The following is a 25,050-nucleotide window of genomic DNA, read 5'->3' on the forward strand; positions in this document are numbered from 1 at the left end:
TAAGAGAGAGGTGATCATTTTGGATTTTAAATAGTGGGTTTGCATACAATCCTTCAAGGCTTCATACCACTAGTTCGTACGTATTGCCTGCTCATATATATGCGAACATGTGAAAAAAGAAACAATGGAGAACATACGGGAAATTACAAAAGAGGCGAAGAATAGAAGTAAAAAGTCCAAATTGTAATCTCGGATCTTAGAATACAATGTATATAACAGTATATGAAGTATATGCAAATATATACTATATTGATATAATATATAGATAAGGAAATATAGAACGAAGCTTAGTCTATAGCAGTATAGTTAACAAGCATTTAGAAATGCCACCAGTATATATCATACTTTGAGTATAGGCACAATGCAGGCAGTGTGTAGGGTCACATATGTATAATGAGACTTGTTTTGCCCAGGCCAAGCAACCAAGGACTATTATCTTTTCTAATACAACATTTTCGCAACCAATTGCAAAAAAAAGCGATCCAGAAAGAGTAATTTAAATGTAAATCTGTTATATTTGATTACCTTGCAATCCCAATGACAACGGCTTTGCACTATATAGTGTTGCTGTTTAAAAGCATTATCAAAACAGGAAAAATTATCATTTTTGGGGGCAGTTTGTTAGTCATTTAATTAACAGCACTTTATCTGTTAGTAAATTGAAAATGTGAAAAAAGGAGTTATTTTGAATGAAAAAGGTTGCTAAATTAGAATCGCGAAAAGCAGAAATTGGTTTTGTTTTGCGCGAAAAAATTGGAATGATATGAGAGCTTAATATGCATAAATGTAAATATATGTAGATTACGTGTGGAATGTGCTGACATCACTTTTTGCTTAAAGCATTTGAAAAAAAATGTGCACATGCGCGGATGCTTTGCATATTCTTAGTGAACACTGTTTAATGCGATTTTTGACTGAAGATGTCACCGTTACCTCTCCCTTTGCGTCCTCATTGCTTTCAGATTCGTCACCAGTTTCGGTACTATTTTCATTCTAGTTCAGATCACCAGATATGAGCGTAAACATACAATGATGATGATGATGGTGGTGATGTGGTAGTGACGGCGGCGGAAGTATGTGTTAAGCATTTGAGTAATGAAATGGACAGACAAACCAGATGATGACATGGATTATATATAGTGAACACCTTTGTATAATGCAATTGAAACCCAATGGGGGCAAATACGAAATTCAAGAAAAAAATAGAGGTTTTTAGAAGGGTATTTATTCTATTAAGGAATAACTCGAAAGTGAGCGACATGGTATTCTTGTTCTTAGGGTGTCGCCTTAGGATATATTTGGAAACCTCCAACAAAACAAAACAAATGTTACTAGGAAATACGGTTAACAGTGGTCTCATAAACAGTACATCGCTATAGAACATCGATAATTCTATCCCCTTTCCCATCAGCCACTATCACATTGTCGAGATTCGTGGCGATCTCGAGATAAAGGTAGAAAGGGTAAATTCATACATGCCCTAATGGACACTAATGTGACACCAAAGATATACTCTATATTGATTCAAATGTATGATCTAAAAACCGTTGGATGAAAATATATTATGTAACCATGGAGATAATGAGATGATTGAATCATTAGACGGCAAGACATGAGATCTTAGAGTAGAATAGAATAAGTACGGAAAAGAGGAGACAGATACATCAAATGTTATGAATTGATTGCAACATTGTGATTCAAAGAAGTGTCGAATGACTCTTTGCTGAGATAGAATTTTCACCCCAGACCACCTTTGTCTGAGCTTTCACATACATACATACATACATACATACATACATACATACATACATACATACATACATACATACATACATACAAGATACATACATACATACATACATACATACATACATACATACATACATACATACATACATACACAGGCAGAGACAGACAGACACAGAGATAGAAACAAACAATAAAAAAGAAAGAAAGAAAGAAAGAAACAGACAGACAGACAGACAGACAGACAGACAGACAGACAGACAGAGAAATACTTAGTCAGTTGGAAAAGGTCAGAACCCGTTCATTGATACTATAGTATAAACTGTACCTCAGTGTCTTCGGGGTAGAGAGATAATAGCGCCATGATGAGTTGTGTTGCACCTTGAAAATCCCCAGCTTCCATTAACTGGTCCAGCTTGCTATTTTCGCCCATTGCTAGTTGTTCCAAGAGTAGATCACTGTCTCCGGGAGATATGTGGATATCTTTTACCTGTCAAACACAGAGTAGAAGATTAAAATTCGATATTTATCCCACTATACAATATTTTTATTCACAGCTCTCTCATATTTGTATCTTGGGATGTTTCCTTATTTTATAAAATCCGCGATAAGCAATATTACTATAGCTCTAAAGCATACCAAGTACATTTGAAAAATATGGACCAAAAGTACGACTAAGAATAAAAGAGAAACTTTCACAACTTTAGAAAGATGTTTAAGTTCGGGTGAATTCGTCCTGGAGGTGCATTCTGCTTTAAACCTACCATATGTTTATAATATACTCGTGACATGACGATTTAGTATATGTGACAATAATCAACGTATTACCTCGACAGACAGTTCAGCCTTATCGTACGCTCCATATTCATCGATGACGTGTACAACGATATCATATTCATAGTTTCTGTTCGCTGGTGCCGCAGGAAAGATTAACTTATTATCCGAAGGTTTAGACCCATAGTAGATTTGCGACATTGTGCCTTCTTTATTGCCGTAAAATACCCTGTACAACAAAGTATCACCCGTTAGCGACTCTTCAACTCTGTGTACGCTGTCGCCTTCGTCAACCCAGTCAATGCACGATACGACATATTCAGTTTGTATGGCCTCCCCTGCAATGGAAAAGACCAGACCTGAAGCACATAAAATAATTAAGCTTAACAAATATTTCTCAAAAAAAACAAATGTGTACGTAACATTCATAGTTACATGAAATCACAGCACCAATGGCATAACTTACCAGACAACGGGGTGACACTACAAGTGCCACGGAAAGGTGGTAAGTTGGTAACAAAATAGATAAATGAATAACCAGTTGCATAGCCTTCTTGTGATCCGTATAACGAAAGACGATATTTGCTACCAGCTTCAAGACGGTTGGCCAGGAAACTAATACCAGTTTTTCGAATGCCTGGAGAGAAAAATATTGGTTGGCATTAAACGCAAAAATAAAAAAAAATCCTTCAATTTCAGTACAATAATGTGTTATAGGATGGAAATGTGTGTTGCTAAAAGAAATCCTGTTACATAGGTTATTTAAGCTCATTTTCGGTTAAGAAGTTACAAATGTGATGTTGACCCACTAATATGATATCATCATTTCTGTAGAGCAATACAAACACTTTTTTGTTTTACAATTCTAGGTCAACAGTAAGTTCATCTAACATTGGTGTGCAATTTATTGTATTCATGACGTTTTTAGCGAAGGTAATAAGTACTTAGGAGTCATTTCATGATTAAATTTACATAAACAATAGGTGAACAATGAATATTCATGTCGCCTATTGCATAATGCATTTCTGCTGACTTCCATGGGGCAATGTGGCCCACAGAGAAAATTCACAAATAAGGCACAAGTTCAAATTGGTCCTGAAACCGCATATAATGTAGGTGATGTAAAATCATAAAATAACTCTCCAATAAGTCCCAAAGTGTGTGAAAATGCCTTGATTTCCTGGAGTTGCGTTCCCTTTTAAGTCTTTGATATTAAGCTGTCTTTCATCTACTCGTGAATGCAAATTTCTGATATCACACTAAAGGCTATCTTAGCAAGAATTCAATTACAACTACCCATCTACCAACCAAATCAACATTATTGTTCTCACCCGTAGAAGTGAATTCTTCAAAGTTCGGAACTTCATGGTATGTTCCGTCCGTCTCATCTCTAATATGTAGTAACCAGCTGTATGTGGGTCGAAGACGATTAACGCATGACGGACATTCCCCTTGCAATGACAGTGTGCTGGTTGGATTTACCTTCGCACCACAGTTCACTTTACACCTGAAACACAAAAGAATGTATAAATAAACTACTGCATCTGACTACACAAAACTGGTATAAATGAATTTCATTCTTTTGAACAGTTTTACATTTCACATGATGTGCAAATAAGAGTTGTAAGCATACTCTCTAACAACTGTGCATGACAAAACGTATAATGACTAAATATACATCGTACAGCAATTCACTTTCCACCTCAAAATAAAATAGTCTGTCAACGGATAGCATGTAACGCCCACGTCGTGGTACAATATGTACATTCCAAACCAGACATACTTGTTAATAAGCTCATTTCTATTAAGTAGCCAGGAGAGTGTCCGATAACTTACCTTATTTTTATCTCTGGTGGCATCCCTTCCACTATAGTGATCTCCTGTTCGTATTCTCCCTTTCGGTTGCCTTTAGATGCTACTACCTTGAATATGTATGTTGTATCAACTTTCATCAAATTGGTATCGATGTATATAACGCCATCACTGAAATCAATACGACCAGGACCATATCCAAAGGCCCCTCCATTGTCTGCTGTGGAGTCAGAAGGGGGTTGTGGTAAATTTAGATCGAGGTCAGCTCCTATCATCGGAAAGGCTTCATCTGCTCGTCGACAAAACCACATGAATTCCAGAATACTTTTGTCTTGGTTCTCGTCATCAGGGTCATATGTTTCCGTAAGCGCATCCAGTTCAAGCACTGTGCTGAACCCGACTGGTCGTCCACTACCTCCTGTGATACTAACAACAAGAGGTGTCTCTATTATCGCCAGGTAGGCAGTGCCTTGACTGATGGTTTCGCTTACTCCATACATAGAAACCATGACAATGATTTTGTAGGATCCTGTTGGTAGAGAGTTGGCTAGGATGACAAGTTCAGTGCTGTTATCTTGCAATACTTGGCGAATGACTTCTCCACTGCTATCAATCTCATAGAGATTCCATGAAAAATTTGTTAATGATGTTGTCACACAGTTGAGAGTGACCTGTGATCTGACAACTACTTGTTTGGATCGTTTTTCAACACGGGGTTTCAGTATTGTCTCTCCACCATCTCTAATACTCACTGCGGGAGAATGGCAAGGCTGGCCATCTGTAGAAATTCGAATCCATGCCCCTGTGTTTGAAATGTAGTTATCAGCCACCACTGAGACGTTGTATGTCCCGAATGCATCAAAGGAGTGTTGTACATGAAGTTCATTGCCATAGCCTTGTTGCGGGACAGCCAACTCATAGACTGACCTTGAAAGACAATGAGATGGTCCAACTAAAACTGGCTGACTGCCATCACCAAAGTCAAATAGAGCACACGCACGTATATAACCAATGCCAACATTGACTGTGAAGTTAACAACCTCATTAATCAGTGGCTCATTGTTGGTAGCTGTCAAAGACACTGTATCTGGAATAGGGTCAATCAGGAAAGCAGACCTCTTCTTGACCACCGAGCTGATTGCATTTTCAACATTCATTGTGACTTCGAATGAACCAGGGTCTGAAAACGTATGGGATATAGAAGTACCCTGTCCACTAAAACCATCTGTAATTGTCCAAGAACATGTGTAATCACTCCCATCTATTATATTAGCCATGAATTCTATAGTTTCCGACTGTGGAAGGTGATTTTTATTGATTCCATATCCAAGAATAAGATTTTCACTATTTTGCCAAAAGCTCATATTAAAACTTGCAATGGTCACAGATTCGTAAAGTTCAATTGTCATAGAATATTGCACGGAAGATACTAGGTTCAAGACATTGACATTTACTGTGTAGACTCCAGTGTAAGTGTAATTATGATAAAAATCATTTCTGGTTTGTTGGGTCAGTTGTCCACTTTCTGTTGCAGATCCATCACCAAAGTTACAGTCATAGGAAGAGTCGGTAGGTGGATGAAAGGGCGGCACGACGATCAACCACAATCGAACCGTTCCATCAGCTATATCAAGTGGAGAATCTGACTTCAGCTCCATGTTGCCTGTGCCATGCTGAATCACTATCTGCTGCGACAAGGTTCTCGACACTTGGCTGTAAACATTCTCAGCTGTGACTCTTGGAGTGAACGTGCCAGCCTGACTCCAGCAATATGTGAATGTGTGAACCCCTGCAATGTCCATACTCACCGAAGCTGTATGCCCATCCATGTAGTCTATTCCAAGTGTGATGTGAGTTCCATTGATGACTGTTGCATTAAACTCAGTGCACTTGCCCGATTCTGCTAGATACGTGGTTGTGACAAGCTGAACGTCATCAATAAGACTGATTACCATGACTGTCGTGTAAAATGTCATCGAATTAGCTAAATTATAACAATGGACAGTCACATGTTTTGTACCATGGGTATCGTACATATGGGAAAACGTTATTGGGGTAGCTGTTGAAATGGTGACATTTTGGAGAGACAATACCTGTGACCCATCCTCAAAATTGACATCAACTGTCATGTCATCGGGAGCATGGATACCATCTTGCAATTCAATAATAAAGTGGGCCATGCCAGGACGCAGAACAGAATCATTGAGTCTACGAAACACAAGACCTTGTACAGGATAAATAATGATTACTTTTCGTGTAATAACTTTAAGGTTGAGTAGATTTTCAACTGTGGCCGTCAACGCATACTCTCCAACAGCCGTGTATGTATGGTGAAACGACTGCTCCCTTACTTTGCTTCTGTATTCACTATCCTCCTGTTCATTCCCGTAGTCGATTGTGAACGTGAGTCTGGAACCCGCTGATACTTTGCAGGTGAACAGTATAGACATATTGACACCAGTAATAATGTTTGAGGCATCATTTCCAGATTTATCTGATGACAGAGAAAATGAACCTATGGTTATCACCACGGCAATCTCAAAGATGGTCGAATCATTGCTGATCTCATTCTTGACAGTCACTGAAATGGTGTAGTTGCCAGATTCTTGATAAATGTAGAGTATGGTCGGAAATCGCCATTCCACAGCCCCATTGCCATCCCCGAAGTCAAAGTAATATAAGAGCTGATCACCAGTAACAGTGGTGACTGTAGCAGACACAGAATTTGGCTTCATTTCAAGATCGGCCGTTAAAGTCACTCCAGTCACCTCCTGCGTTGGTGGTACCCTTTCGTGTACATTTATGAGATGACTTGTGTAGTACACACTGTTCTGTGACGCACCACCACAAATCTCAGATACGTCATCAACGCAGACAACATTACAATCGACGTCAGCAAGTTGATTGTTTGCGCTATACGTTTCACCACAATAACACTGGTCACCATTTCGAAGTGCAGCAAATCGGTACCCATCATCGCGGCAGCTCTGACGGCAGGTAGTGGGAGCAACTGCAGAAATATAGGATGGAATCGTGGAGAACTCTGGTGATGACAAGACTTCTTGGAAGCAGCCAGCAAAATGTGTCTCAGTAAACCCTATTTAGAATATCAGAACATGTTATTAGTTTAAAAAAAAATAGCGATTGCGATACTCATTAATACATATTCCAATTAAACCTCTTATCTTTGTTATGAATATATACTGTGTACTGTTTGTAGGAATGTTTCTATTATTTACCGTTATATAGTATAAATTTATATCGTAAATCACTACATGCAATTAAACGGCATGCATTTGTATCACGTGACATTATAACAAATATTACATTTGCTCTACGAGTATCTCAAAGATTCAACATTTATTTACATACCAAATTAAGTTTAATATGGACATATACTCTTTATGCTACATTAATTTAAATATTACACGATTTTACTAGTTATACCTCACGCAAACCAAGTTGATCACGTTCGAACCCAAACTATGGAATTTATATCCTGGTCATTCTATCTGCGTCTCGACAACGCGCATCTACAACATTGGTTATGCGGTGCTAAACATATAATATTCAAAATCGCCATTATTCTTCGCGAGTTTTCAAAGTATTTGCGGTGGTATAATGTTATTATTCCCCAATATTTTTCTACTTCCAGCTGGAAATACTCAACCACTCTTTCGACTCGTAGTGACAAGATCACTTAGGTCACACGTATTTTCTTTAGTTGAACGAAACAATATTGGGGAATAATGTCTACTTATTAATTATAATAAATAAGGGAACTGTCTCTATAAAGTTGTTATTCTATCAGAAAGGAAAGAAATCGAAGTTCGGTGTGCTCGATTTGAAAAAAATTATGTTAGGGTTCTAAAACTACAGTTTACGGTTGTTAATTATTATCGTTGAATTTTTGAAGTAGCTTACGATCATTACAGGTTTGTTGTGGCAATATAACTTTGCAGTAGTCCCAATGCATATCGGGATCAGTGCTAATTATAATGCACCATGGGGATAAGTCCCCATCAGGATTTCGGCAAAAGTTATGATCCCCAAGTCCAGCCCCTGGATAATTCTCAGGTTGGTAATCGTGTTCACGAGGAAACATGTGGCTCCAGTTTTGACATTCTAAACTTCCACGAGTTTTGTTTTCTTGACCGCGGTAGTCGCGACCCTGTTCATCTATGTAGCACTCGCTGCGTTTAACAACTATCAATAGAAAATGTGCAGGTACGATGTGATGTGTGCATCACTGTGCATACAATTACGTACAGATGTAAATATGGACATATATATTTGTAACAATGTGCTACAAAAATGAAACGGTATAGTTTCCCCAGATGGTGACAGTGACACTTGACAATGAAACATACCGCAAGGGGGTACTTACCTTTAATACGCCATATTCCAGTTACCAGGAGGGCAAACAAAATAGTTTGGACACTAGGGGCGCTGTTTTGAGGTAGCTTTTAGACCAAAAAGTGAGGGTCATGATAGTTTATCACTTTAGCTAGCCATTTTTTTCAAATATCACAGTCCGCTTAGTTGGTCCGCTTATGCAACCACTCGCTACCCAAGTTGCTGAGCATATTACATAAGCCGAAAAAACGACTGGTTCATTAAGGAGGCTAGAAAAATCAGTGTATGAGGAGAAAAATTGATTGCATTCAAAAGATGCTGCTAACTTTATTTTAGATCATATAACTCTGCAGAACTGTCACTTTGATGACTGCGTATACACGTTATGTGCTGCCATTGTGATCCAAAACGACGGCACGGTGGGTAACAGGAATATGACATATTGGAAATCGATTGGATGACATTGTTCTTGAAAAATAGAAATTTTATTCTTACACAGTAAGTTGCATATCCTGTATACGGCCAATCAATATTTGCCTGTGACCTATGGACTCTTTATTTCTGACACAAATCAAATTCAAATGGAAGCAGGCCAAGCAAAACTGAATTATGTGGTTCCTATTATACTGGTCTAAACACCTGAAGTAAGCATTTTCAGTTTTGAACCTTTTTTTTTTCTTTTTTTTTGGGAGGGGGGGGGGGACTTCTCTAGTTTTGTGCTACTTGATTTGGTTTGTATGTCTGACTTTCACGCCATTTTGGAACTTATTTTCCCACAATACACTGCAAAAGAGAAGGCATGAAAAACTTGACAAAGTAGGGTCGACAAGTCGAAACCACATAATGTTGTTTTGCATGGCTTAAACAATGATTCATATAAAGATAACATATACGTCTCCATTATATTAAGTGGTGAATGTTTTTTCTTCCTTATTTTAAAATGCAAGGTTTCTGATATATTTTCCCTCAAACTTTCAACAAAATTAAGAAATATGACTCTTTTCGGACAACAACAACAACAACAACAACAACAACATGTACAATAATAATAACACCTGTATACTATACTTGTATATTAAGACCACTTTGGTAGTGGTCTGAGTTATCATTCATTGTCAATGAAACACATTCGTGGAATGACACAACGTCGTGTGCATAAGTAAAACTGCTTTGTTTGAACATACAAATTGTTCACTAAAATATGAAATCATCCATGTTTCAATTGATATTTTATATTACCTTGCAAAATGTTTAATATAAATGTTAACTTATCAGTTATTCCATTCCATAATGCCCTCATACTCACATACATACATACATACATACATACATACATACATACATACATACACATACACACATACATACATACATACATACATACACAAACACACATACATACATACATACATGTACAAACTAATAATGGATCAGTTAAAAGTATCGAGATTTCCATTTCCACTCTTACCTCGACTGTAAGCATTACTTATCGACTGTGCGTCAACAAGTGCATCCCAAAATTTCACCTCATCAATAGCCCCTTTACCAAGCGTGTATATCAGTTTGTCATTCGATTGGCCCGCATACAAATCTGGATACGGTTCAGCACCATTCTCTGGTTCCGTGTATGGCCGACTGACACCAAGAACATCCGATCCACCACAGTTACCATCAATATACACCTCAAGCCCACTCACTAGAGACCAGGAGAATACCACATGACTCCATAAATTTGTTTCAAGTTCGAAAATCACAAACCACTTGGTGGTCTCGAACGCCACCCCGATTTCGAAGACGTTTTGTGGTGCGATGTCACTGTCACTGTTCAGGCGAAAATAGAAACCATTCGATGTCGTACGATGGCCTCCTCTAGAAAGGAAGTAACGATCTGCATCTTTTGCGCTGACATTTGATGGGTTTATCCACAACGAGACTGTAAAACCAGAATCGCAACTGATTATATCATCGGTACAGGCACCATTTAAAGTTTTCAAGTCAATTCGTTGATTGGCACCGTTCAGTTCAACGGCAAAGTCAACCGCACCCGGAATGATATCTTCCTGCCGTAGTCTAGTCGCCACCCCTTTATCAATATCAGTTGTGTCGCCAAGGACGGTCTTGTTATCTGCTGACAGAACGTCCATCGTCCAGTGAAAATACTCGTTGGTCGGTTCGCCTGTAATAACGAAAAAAGACAAACTTCCAATATATCTCGTTTCTCCGTTGTACACGTACGATTGAATACTTTAATTTTCCCGCCTTTCTACTAATACAGAAAATTTATCGTGCCATGCAGCCCTGTATAAATAAATGAACTAGCTTAACATGGCTGCCCCACATTCTTGTTCAATCTTTCCCTAAACCATACCAATTGGATTGTTTAGTCGAAATATTATGAAAAAGTCCATTTTACTTTAAATTAAGGGCCATTTAAAGATAGTAAAGATAGAAAAGGGGAATAAAGGATAACAGAGACGTTTAGTGAAGAAGTGTTCTTGATTCGTTCTGATATGGATGGAGAAGTGTGATCAAGCAAAACCAGCACTGCATACATATCAATGATCATCTCAATGAACACTAGAATAAGTATAGTCAACCAGTTCTTTAAAAGAAAACCTGTTCAACATACCATGATTTAAAGGAATTAAACACTTAATAGTTTGTTGATGACATGTCCTGGTAAATTTTGAAAGGATTTTAATAATGGCCGCGAAAAGCTGCGTATTCTCTACAAATCGCTGGTTTGGTATGTATGTATGTATGTATGTATGTATGTATGTATGTATGTATGTATGTATGTATGTATGTATGTATGTATGTGTGTGTGTGTGTGTGTGTGTGTGTGTATGTAAGTATGTATGTATGTATGTATGTATGTATGTACATACATGTATGTTCTGATTATTAGTATAATACTGTGAATATAACTTGTATTGATAATATATTATTAAAACTACCTTGGTTAATACTATTTAACTGAATATAGATTTCGTTTTCAGTAATTGCCTCTGCTGCAAATTTGATATCGTCGATCATGAAGTTTGGATTGTTGTCTCCAGTTGCAGGATCGCGTCCAACGTATAAAGATGTGAAGTCATCAGTAGACAGGGCGCTGTACGAGCCAGATGTTTCTGAAACTGTCATCCAGTACTCTCCTTCAAAGTAGACAACAACATTGCTAGTGTCCCACACGAACGAAACATGTCTCCATTCCTCCGCATATTCCTGGGCACTCAATAGCCATGCCCTCCCATCTCCAGACGTTAGCGTCCACATTACATTTCCCGAATCACGAGCGAATCGAAATCCTCTCGAAGTCAAAGGATCATCGTAGTTTGTTATTAAGACTGCATCGCGTGATGGGGACAGCAACTTGAACCAGAAGGATACTGACAAACCATCCGGGCATTTTAGCGTGCTTCCAAGACAACTTTCGCCACCAACGTTAGCTGACAACCATTTCCCCGACTGGTCCAGGAGAGCGGCCGAACCCCTTCGACCAGGAAGCAGTGACAATTCGCCATGTAGTTGGAGATGTGGATTGCCAGAAACAAATGTGTCAAGTCCATCGTCCAGTGGCATTGAATATTGCTCTAGAAGAGAAAACAATACAAAAACTAATAAATGCGAGTATACGACATTAACGTGTGTACATTTTCGTTTGTAAATTGCAAGAAAATTCATTTAATGAAGTACCTTTAGTTCAGAGAGAGAGAGAGAGAGAGAGAGAGAGAGAGAGAGAGAGAGAGAGAGAGAGAGAGAGAGAGAGAGAGAGAGAGAGAGAGAGAGAGAGAGAGGAGAGAGAGAGAGCGAGAGAGAGAGAGAGAGAGAGAGAGAGAGAGAGAGAGAGAGAGAGAGAGCGGGAGGGAGGGAGGGAGGGAGGGCTAGAGACACAGAGGCAGTTATAGACAGACAGACAGAGCCATTTTTTGAAAATGTTTTGTTCAGTACAGTAACTTTTTCATAACAGCGTACTATGGGTAAACGTATTTGTTGTAGCTGCATACAAAAGAAATCCCATCAAAATATTTTTCAGTCCTCACCCAAAAATCAGCGCCCTCAACAGCGATTGCGATTTCAACCTATTTCTGTATCGACCAATGACTACCATATGCAATATCTTATTATTATATTATAACAATTTTGAATAAAAACATTGTGGTTATCTGATCTAAAAATGATACTCCAGTTACAACTAGTACAGTTTTAACATGGTGACAGATTCAAAATCGAGCTTTCGCTCAAGATTTAAACGTGCCACTACACTATATAAACTGGAGATAATATTGATCACTTAATAACAGATATAGCTTTTTTTTAAAATAAGTAATCAGCCAATTTATAATGAAAGTAAATTTGGTTATTTGTATAATGAGCTGCAGCTAGTGAAAGTTTGAAGAAGTGAAATGGAAGAAACGATCGAGTATCGAATATTAAGATTCACAGCGAAAATTAGCGAATATTGAACTATTAGCATTTAGAAATACAATATTTCTAGACACTCAGGGATGGTGTCGTGATTCATGACTTCGCGCGTTGGTTTAATTTGGTGAACAAGCCAGACAGCATTGGGGATCGACGTTATCGTAGAGGGCGGACATATCATGGGTCCTTACGTGTAATGTAACTTGCTCCAGATTTGTGTCTTTAGATATATTTCCCCCTCCAGGGAAATAGCCTGTTGCCAGGTTAATTAAATCAAAACTCCGGGATAAGCACTCACGCATTTCATGTCTTCAGTAACGGAATTCAACTAACGGTTAGGCAGCTGCTCTTTTTTTGTAATTATTGTTGTGTGATCCTTGAGGCCATTGTACGGGATATGGTGATCATTGCAATCAATTTAATATATTCAAGACACGTTTGACAACGTCGATATAAAATACTAAATATCTCTAACTAGGATACCAATCTGTCGCTATAGAAAAACCACACTTTGTCCTTGAAAAGATATTTTTTCAAGCACTATTGAGTGATCGAGTTTTAAAATTCTGTTTTGTGTTTGTCGCGAGTGACATAATTGTCTGAGTACTATATATTTTCAACCGCTCCTTCATGATATTATTTTTTTCCACTTCGAATTCAAAGGCTGCCTACCTACCACAATCAGAGGCAAACTTATCGTAGGCTGGCAATAGAAATGTTTCTAGCAAGCCGCACAGTTTGATCAATTTGCCTCGCGCTTTCAGCTTTCTTTTGATAAAACTGTCTAATGGATAGAAACTGACATACTTAATGGTTTGTCGGTGTTTTTGTTTCTCCTACCCTGTATAGGCTAATTTTATCATTTAAGTTGTTCACATGACTGCTACAACCGTTCCATCAGTTACCTAGAGATACATGCGATCAGAACACTCACTTTTATTTCAGCAGTTAATTGATGTAATATAACACTGATACAAAAGCAATAGCTAGTGCCATCAGAGACGTCTGCTGTTGTCATCCACTGTTTGATAGTGAGATAAGAAGAAGACTTTTTTGTACTGTCAAAAACAGTTTTAATTGTCCACCAGTTATATAAAACGATTCTCTGATCACACGTGTCTCTAAATAACGACTGGAACGGTTGTATTTGATCAAAAAACCCTAAATACGTCAAGTTTGTCCTTCCAGTGATGTTAGTAAAAATTGCGATTTTACAATTATAGTAGTTATATATGAAGTATGATGTTTTTTTATTTTGAAGAAAATATCAGGTATAAAAAATTAGAAGTGAAAACTACAATAAGTAACCAAATAATCAGAGTTTTGTGTTTAATCGTAACTATGAAGTTTAAAATGCAGCCAATGCCATGAAACATCACCGAAACCGATTGCGTGTTTACACTTTTCTTTTTAAAATATCAGATACAGCAATCTAGGTAGAACAGATTCATTCAAAATGAAAACAAAATGAGTGATACATTATACTACGCACAAGCCAAGTTATTATCTTTGAACAGAAAATATGGATTATATACCTTGGTAATTCTACGTCACCACAATTCATGTCTACGGCACGGGTTCTGTGGTGCTCGAAATACGTTCCACTGTTTCCCAATTTAAAAAAAAATTGCATGGAGGTATTTTTATATTATTTCCAAACGTTTTCCTTTATTGAGCTGCACAATACTCTTGGCATAAGGGTTTGTCACTATAAGCGATCGTCTAGCGACTCGTAGTAACAAGGCCAATTAGGTAACTCGTACATTTCTTGGCTGAACGAAGAGAACTATTGGGGATTAATATCTAATTGTCACTGCCGAGGCAATGTCAATGGGTTCTGATATAAATCATGCATAAAATTTGTATATGGCACAGACATAGGCAATCACACGCACGGGCATATACAAAGACACAGACTCAAACACAGACACAGACACAGACACAGACACAGACACATACACATATACACATACACATACACATACACAGACACAGACACAGACACAGACACAGACACGGATACACATGTGCATAGTTTTATCAAGTGAAAGTGAACTTATTTTAATGTATTTCTCCCATTGTTTGTATGGTGATGATGAGTAATCAATTAAAACATTTATGGGTCGAAGCAATGATTCACTGAATCTGAGACTATCTATCTCATTACATCCAACTCAGCAATTTGTATCATGTGCAAACATCAATTTCACCAACTCACTTGCCTAAAAGAAAACGGAAAGCTAAAATACACTAACAAAGTGCATTTACTCCCAATCAGTCGAGTTGGCCTTAAGTGTACTACTAATAATCGATGTCGCAATTGATCAAATCTGGCAAGTGATGTCTTTCCTGTCATCCGATGTACGTGTATGCGTGGACACGGTCAAAATGACAAATATGAAAAATGATTACATATGGAAAGTACAAGGTACGTGTAAGGTGGATGTTACATCGCTTTCAGGTTTTCCTAGTTAGCCTTCGTTAAAACTTGTTGGCTGTGTATAATCCGTTGCAAATTGCATTCAACCCTTGTGCTACTTCAATATTAAGACAGAACCTCATGACTTGTGAGTGCAAGTACGATGTACTTTGTCTTTGTGTATTTGCAGGAATCCTGATGGTATTCCCTGTGCACAAGCATAGTGAGTGATAATGCTGCAGAAAACACTGCAAGCATGAATGCAAATATCCCAGAATACTCACTCGTTAAAGGGTTCTGTTATTATTGAAATTAACACATGTATCCGAAAGAATTTGCTTAAAAATAGCAAATTTCTACCAACGTCATAATGTTATCATACGATTTCGAGTACAAGGAAAGACTATATACTCATTTGCATATTATTGGTATACAGGTATATATGCAGTAATGTCGATATTAAACTGTAATGGAAAACCACTGGAAGATACGCATACTGATGCGAGTAATCACAAGTACATTTGTAACCATCGATACATACTTAAACCATAAACCTTAGAAAACACCAAGTGAAAAAAGGAATAAAGGGGTCTTTCAACTGTTGGAGTAAGTAGTATTATAGTTGGAGAAGGTTTGAAAGCAATATGCCACGGATTACTATGAAATTCATGCGATGCATATATCAACGTTGTATCAATATGTGAAATAAAAAAATGGAAGTGAACCAGACACCATGGCAATCTAAATCAAATGTCTCCTGTCAAAAAAATAGATTTACTAATGAATGAAATTCATATCGTTATCAAAATTGATTTTCACCAGTACTGTTAATGTTTAAGATTTGAAATGTGTCATTGTCTCGTATAGAAACATGGGAGTGCTAGAATTGATTTGCATGTACCCGGAAAAGTTTATTGAAATTAATTACTTTATACCTCCAAGGAGCTATAATAATACTCCAAAATTGGCTCGAGGCTTGAGTTTTGATAAAGTAATGTACAGTTCTTTTGCCTTGAACACATATCCTCAATACATAATAAGTGATTGATTAAATTTGATTAGTTAGCATTTTGTTACTGGAATGCTATTGACACTTACATTCTTCGAAAAGCTATAGTTTGTATACCTTATTATGTTATATTATTGTGTGTGTGTGTGTGTGTGTGTGTGCGTGCGCGTGCGTGCGTGCATGCATGTATACATGCATGCATGTATGTATGTATGTATGTATGTATGTATGTATGTATGTATACGCGTTTATGTGCGTGTATGTGTGTGAGTGTGTAAAATATATCACAATGGGGAATTCCTTGTCTGTGAATATATGTATATGTGGGGGTGGGGGAGGGGAGGGGAGGGGCTGTGTTGTAAAACAAACTACGTAAGTGGAATCGACATTGAACGTGAAAATGATAATCCCTTTAATCCTAGCGCCTCCCCCAATTGAAATCTAGTACAATTGCTGTCATATACAATGTTGTTTTGTACATTTCTATCACAGTGACCCGTAGAAGAAACTGACAAATGCTTGTCATCTGATATTTGTTTGTAAATGTTTAACATTGAGGGACTAGAGTGGCAATAAAATTTACATATATACCTTTCAGAAAGTGTATGCCCTTTCACTTTTGTATTAACGTGATGTACTTTTGCACTAAAATAAATAAATAAATGAATAACGGAATAAATCACGCTTTCACCAAATGTCATATCTGTATACAGTGAAAAATACTTAAGATAAATCACAACCTTTTGATCGATTATGTTCCGAGATCGATTATGTTCAAAATTGTTTTATTAAAATTACGGCCATTTTCTTAGAGGCTGTAACCGTAGATACCCCCCAAAAAAACCCGCAGACAAACAATCGTATACGGTGGAGCCGGAAAGGGACACTGTCTATGGCGGAATACGCCTCAGGGCAATATTAATTGAAAATATTGTCATTAATATCTCCTCAAACTTTGCTATACAGAGGTTGTTCTCAGTCCATTTTGAAACGATTAAAGTGTTTGTGGGGTTCACCTGGTTGTTTTCAAATGAAATCGACGGTCTTTAAATTTCCCACAGAGTTAACATGTCGATTCGATGGCCAAATTGGACACTAAAGTGACTTAATTTTGTTATTTTGATCTCTATTAAAACAATCATTCGGTTATCTCCGACTTTCTTTGTTGATTGTGACTGAGAATGGGTTTGTGCTTTCTCGAACAAAGTAACGGCAGGTTGAGATATAAGATTCGTTATTTCCAAAGAGCGTACTCTGCTACAAAGTATAATTGTGTATATGTTTATGGTCGTTTGTAGTCGTTCAACTAAGCAAATTGTTTTCTAGTCACCGTTTATTAACTATGAAAAGTATACTAGACTCTATTTCCGAAAATCAAATTAAGTAGAGGGAAAAATAGCTACTGCACTGTCACATTCTATCATACATGAAGTACTGGAATCGTGTCGACATTAGGGATTGCCTTTAGGCAGGCACGAATATCGTTCAATTCCAGTATTTCTTGCACGAACGCAATTACGTGTGAACGATGTAATGCTAATAACTTTCATTCAATTGCAACAGGTTTACAACGTGAATAACATGAACATAAGAGTCCAAAAAACACTTAAGTAATTCTTGGCAATAGCGAAAGGTAATAAAGAAAAAGAATAGTACCGTACACGGATGAATAGTTGTGACAACATTATGGGTAAAATTGGTTCAAATTTGGTAAATTACAACGAAATGGGTGACATTGTCGACGCATAACAATGTGAAATCGATATGAACTCATTTAGACGTCATTCTCGAGATGTTCTGCTTGATTGGTGCAATTCAAACACCTTTGAACAGAAAGTGAATGAGGCAAGGTATTTAGTCGATTGACTGGTTTAAGTGTAGTCCCCCGATTAACCTGCACCATTGATCTGTAAAACAATCACGTATAAAATGGGATTTGTTGAATTACTCAAAGCACCGAAAAGTGTTCTTTTTGTGTGTGCTGTTCGGTGCATACAGGACATTATTTAAACGAGCGTCAAATAGAAACCATGACGACACATTATGTGACTCATCATAAACTCCGGAAAGCTGTGAATATCAACGAAAACACCGACGTCGCTAGGCAACGAGTGTGAAAAAGGAAATTGGCGGACCTTTCGTCTTCACTGCTTTAAAAAGCAGACTTTCTAAACTCAGGGTCTTGCACGCATGAAAATGAATTTTTGCCTTCATCGTATAAGTTTAAATGAAGTTTTTAATGTTTCCATTTTCAAGAAAGAACGCCAGACTTATTCGATGATGCAATAATACGTGTAAGTTATGAAGATATAGTAGTCACAGGAGTGCCTTGCATACAATGTCAAATCTCCGTTGGTATTTTTGGAACGTTTAAAATCTCTTTTGTCAACGAAAGAAAACAAAAGTGAGAGTTGATATACAAATTGCCGTTTTACAAATGGCGTATTAACATATTTATTTATTTGTTAGATACATATGCGATCCAAAATTTACTGATTTTAAAACTTTTTTGTTCAATTAATTAGCTTATTTTATTTTGTTAACTTTTCATGTGTTTTTCTTCTTCTTGTAAAACATGTTGACCACAAATTATATCTTGCCATCTTCAACTTACCTATTCTAGTATTGTTTTTGTTAATTAATAATGCACCCATTGTCTAGTCAAAGGTAACATATACGTATACAGCTACATAAAGTATCAGGACGAAGACCCGATTGCCAAGCATAGCCGGCCGTTGCGTCACAATACAATTGTTTCCAACTCAAATTGATTGAACTAGGCTATGTCAATCATTCCACATTAATTAAGGTGTCCAATCCAATTTGTCCAACTCTTGTTTCAAGCTAAAATGTTGTCAATTTCATGGATTACACGTGTCAACAACGTCGTTGCTGCCTACCATAATCTCAGGATGTAGTATGATCCGTAAAGTCTTAGGATTATATACTATGTCAAATTAGGTGGATGCCTCGCATTTCTGCTTGATATGGGGGAAATTGTGTTGGTGACTAAGGATTTCCACTGCCAAATATTTGCCGTGATCTCAATATCGTTGCTTGATATATGCATCTACTGCATTGTGCACATTCTAAAAATGCATGCCTTCACCCGTTGAATTGGTCTGAATTATAAAGTTAACCAGATTTAAACTTAATGCCTTCCGTAAGGGCAATGTTTTGAGATTGTCGTTCCTACAGACAATTGTTGGAATACAACAGAACATATGCAATGAGTTATTTTTTCTCATTGATTGCTATTTGTGATCTCCTGGCCAATGACAACATGTAATGTGAAGCTTTACAGAACGTTGTAGCATAGCACTCTAGAAAGAGATTTAAAGGCAAAAAAATTGTTTCTGGTCAGCGCCCATCACTTAAGTACCCCTTCCCGCGTTAATTCGTTCTTCTCTAAGACAATTCAGTCTGCAGATGAAAGGGAAAACACAAAAGTAACTCTCCATACATTAATTGCCACAGTGAAGACAACTGCAAAACTAATCATGAACTAGCCTATGACATCTGCCCCACATACACACTTGCTGTAAAGTACTAAATAAAAGGAACAGTAACTGCAATGATAAGTAGATTGATTAACATTTGTTGAGAATGTAAAAAAAATAATCGCATCGTCACACCACTTTAGACAACATTTCCCGACGAGAAACTATTCTCTCCTTTTTAGTGACCTACCAAAATATGCCAATAACTTGTTAAAACTAAAAGCTACATCAATAATATTTTCAGGACAAGTGCGCTTTGGTATCGCAAATGTATGTATCGAATTATATTGAATTTGAAGCATGCATTCTTGAGATATAGCCTAATTACCGAAAACCATTAATTGTATAAATTGCTATAAATTGTTAATATTGATAGGATGTTTACCGAAACCTAATCAGTTCTTGTCACTACCCTACAGAACACATGCAATAAATTTCGTTTGAATTGAGTCAGTCGTTATTTAGAAAATGGTGATATTATAATAAAAGTCGCACCACTTTAGACAACATTTCCTGACAAGAAACTATTTTTGTCTTTTTTTGTGGCCTACAGAAAATATGCCAATAACTTATTAAAACTAAAAGCTACATTAGTAATATTTTCAGGACAGGTGCGCCTTGGTATCGCAAATGTATGTACCAGGTTATTATGAATTTGGAGAGTGCATTCTTGAGACATAACCTAATTACCGAAAACAATTAATTATGTATAGTCATGGGATGTTTACTAAAACCTAATCAGTTCTTGGCATTACCTAACGGAACATGTGTACAAAATTTCGTTTGAATTGAGTCAGCCGTTTTGGAGAAAACGATGACACAGACACACAGACAGACAGACAGACACACACACACAGACACACGGACACACAGCCTTTCACCCACTAATACATCTCTTCCTTAAGGAAGAAAAAAACTACTTATGGTAAGGTATTCTGAAATGTACCAGAGATGTGTACACAGGTAATCATAACTGTGTATTATATGTGTACTGCCTGTACATCGTTTTAATGAAAACTGATTTTACACAAACTCAAATCTTAAACTACACTTGTTCGCACTATTCACAGCACTGGTATCAACTAGTTGATAAAACGGTACAGTCAGTACACATCTGTATAATACATATATTAAGTAACGATTTTGACATCACGGCAATGTTTGACAGTGGAAATCCCTAGGGTAGGCATAGACCCTCCACCATGGTGGAGGGTCTATGGGGTAGGGTAGCATACGTATATAATCGAGGGGGATACCGAAAACGAGGGGCAAGACACTAGATGAATGGGGCACTAACAACGGTTACACCACACAGAATGTCCCTTTTCATGACTATAGCGATGTTGTCTCCTCTAACATTGGTTGAAGATTTACCTTTATAGCAAATTTCCGACCCAGACTAACATCGAGGGGTAGAATAAACATTGCACTCTGAGTGAACCGTTTGCTATCAAATATTATGTATTTAGTGCTACGACACTGTGTAACAGTAGACGCTTTTAAATACTCTTAATGCAGTCTTTTGATTGAAACCATTTACGACGTCTCGTCATAATGTAACCGTATTTACAACTCAAAAGTATCAAACCATATGGTATATCTAGTTTTTTCCACAATTTACGAGTTTTAATTTCAAAGTTCACGCTGTAACTAACATATAATTCTTTCGCTTTGTCGAATTGCAAGTAATTATTCGCAGAGATGACACGCAAGTGATATCGTGGAATATGTGAGTGAACAGTTAACTGTTCAGGAAAAATTAAAATAATTCTGCGTCGAGGGCACGTTGTACGTCTGGGTAGGGTGGATACTACGTGTATATAACTTGGTTAAGTTTTACAGAACTAGCAAAAGAATGTATTTGTTAGGTTATACTTTGTTCTACTGTGCCATTTTATTTATATTTCTCTTATTTTTTGTATCGATGATTGCCCTCTTATACTTTCGTGTCTTCATGTTATTTTCAACTCAACTTGTCTCCCGTTTCCTGTATCCTTGATATTGTAGAGTAGTTCATTTGTAAGATTTACACATTTTAGAATCACATGCCTATTCAAAGACATTCTGTGGAAAGGACCTCGTTCCGTTCATACTCCTGTACAAATACTTTCCACTGTCACACCTGGTCATAGTATACGCAAATCTGAAATGTATATATATTAGTATATATATTATTTTTTTATTTGCCAGAGGTCGAAAAAAATTTTTACATATCAAGTGAGGAAAATGAAATAATCAAGTAATCACATCGCCAATGAGAAAAAAAAGTATATATAAAAGAATAACTTGAACTTCTGGCTGGACCACAAAAATAGTTTGTTCAAACAATGGAGGGTTCGAAAATGTAGAATCACTTTTACATCAATAGTAAAGGAGTACAAACATTGCCTGAATCTTCGACTAGTTTTGCACCACAGTGGGCTATGTCGTAGAACCTTGATTCGAATATAAAACCCAGCTTTGATATTTATATTTCAGTTTTCACCTGAACGTTGTGAATAATATTGTAAATCATTTTTTGTAAATTAAATGTAAAGTACGAATTTCATTGTTCACCATTTCAATGTTGTGACGTGTCATATTGCAACATGTTCGCGGCACGTTTATGCGCTTTTCAGATCTCGGTTAGTCGTCCATGGATTGGGTGCTTTATTCAGAAACTCACAAAAAGCAGTATTATGGCCTCAGAATTATCACTTGCGTTCATGTGTTTGTTACAATATCAAATGTTTGATGTCCAAGCCAAGAAGTCAAGACAAGGCAAGACGTACACGCTGTTTTTACATAAACGTTTCAGTCTTGCTTCGTTTTTCCACCAGAATCAAAGAAATTGCACAACAAACGCAATATTTTGATGTGTAATACTTCAAATGCAATGAAAGTTTGTTATTTTGTCATGGTAACATTTCATAAACCGACAAAAGGTATGATATAAAGAATTTCAGATACAAAACATTACTTAAGATGTACAGTGTTATGTAATTCCTGTAATTCATTACATAATAACGACACCTATGAATCCACACGAAGTAAAGTAGCTAGACGTTACAACACTCGCTTACCAATATCCCTTTCAAGAGTACCCTGATTTCTCGTAATTCGAACTGAAGCAACATACCCAACTGACGTCATCGTTTCTATGGAAACGGAAACTGTAGTCACTTTGAGCAGGAAAGTTTGTTAAACGTGTTTCACGAACGTACAGGTAAAATATTTCATATCCGTTACCCCTTTCAGCAAGTATAGTAATTTCCTTCGACGGTTGGTTCGGGTCAGTGCGGAATAAGCGAAAAAAGATGCACTTAGGATCAAACTTTTTGTTTTTAATAATTACTGTTTGTGTAGGAGTGTGAATGTGTGGTTTAACAATATACACACATTAATCTTCATTCACGTGTTTCCCTGTCTCACGAGTGAGTGATTTTTGCTCTTGTTTATTTGCGCTTTCACATTTACTTAGTATTACCTAGAGAGTATTAAGCTTATGATATATCATTTATATCATATTTCTTTTAACAGCTTACGTACATTGTTACTTATTACCCAGCCATTTATATTCAAATGGGCATACATACATATACATACATACATACATACATACATACATACATACATACATACATACACACACACATACACACACATACATACATATATACATACATACATACATACATACATACATACATACATACGTACATACATACGTACGTACATACACACATACATACCTGTACATACATGCATACATACATACATACATACATACATACATACATACATACATATTACATACATACATACATACGCGCGCGCACGCACACAGGCACACACATGCGCACACATGCATACATACATAACATAACATACATACATACATACATTCATTTTAATTGAGGTATGTAGTTTGACAAGCAGTTGAGGAGGTCCATTAGTTTCATTTAACCATAGATTCCAAACGAAACGGGTAAAACCACCAAAATCTAAAATTTCATGAAAGGCGTACATTCTAAGATCCATACATATTTGAAAAATATGTTAGTTTATTCATTTTTCATTCCATTTTGGTATCCCACACTAATAGACTTAAATAATATCGTTAAGTGTCTATAAATAGAACTTTTCGTTCAAAATTCTGTATCTATAGAGAATTGGACGAAATCTACTAAAATTAATTATAGATTCTTATCTGAAGTCTGTGTAAAATGTAATTGTAGCTTTATGAATCCAATAAATAGAAAAAACCCCATATGGTCACATATTATTTTTCATCACACAAAGCAAATCCCGCTTGTTTCACATGTAAAAGTGTTGTTTAGGTACGCGCGTATGGCGCGCGCCGTGACTGACCATTAACCTCATTACAAAATCGTAGTATAGCTCGTCCTGTTCTGTGCCACTTCGGCAAGTTTCATCTCAATCTCAACAGGCGTCGGGCTTCTATATTTGAACGTTATTGAATTGACCAAACATTTCTTATGACAGTAACAATTTTTTGATTAAATTATAAAGTGATAAAGTTTAATTTATTGTCAATTGGATCATGTGATCATGTGTTTTCTATTGTTTTCCCCGTGTACTCACTGTTGGCTTTATGCATGTGTCGTAGACTATGGAAAATGAAATAAAACGCACATTTTACGGAAATACATGTACCTACTTTTACATTGTAATACATTCATTATTTCTCCTATATGTGATGACACATGACAACTAAATCTTATAATTCCATTGAAAAAATGCCTTTCGTTGAACCAAAAATATTGACAGTAGAATAGTTCAATATTTCGTTCCTACCAAGTTTGCCGTGCGCAAAACAATGCGCGATGCAAAACGCGCGGACGTCATTAACCGAAGAATAAGATAGATTCAAATATATGGGCATGTGGTCAGGGGTGTGTTGGGTCATGAATGGCTTCACTTTGGGTCATCACTTAGATAATTAGACTCTGTACTAGTTTCTAGTGACACATATTTAACATATTAATACACTTTAATGAAGATTATCA

The sequence above is a fragment of the Glandiceps talaboti genome, chromosome 5, assembly GCF_964340395.1.
Source record: "Glandiceps talaboti chromosome 5, keGlaTala1.1, whole genome shotgun sequence".
NCBI lineage: Eukaryota > Metazoa > Hemichordata > Enteropneusta > Spengelidae > Glandiceps > Glandiceps talaboti.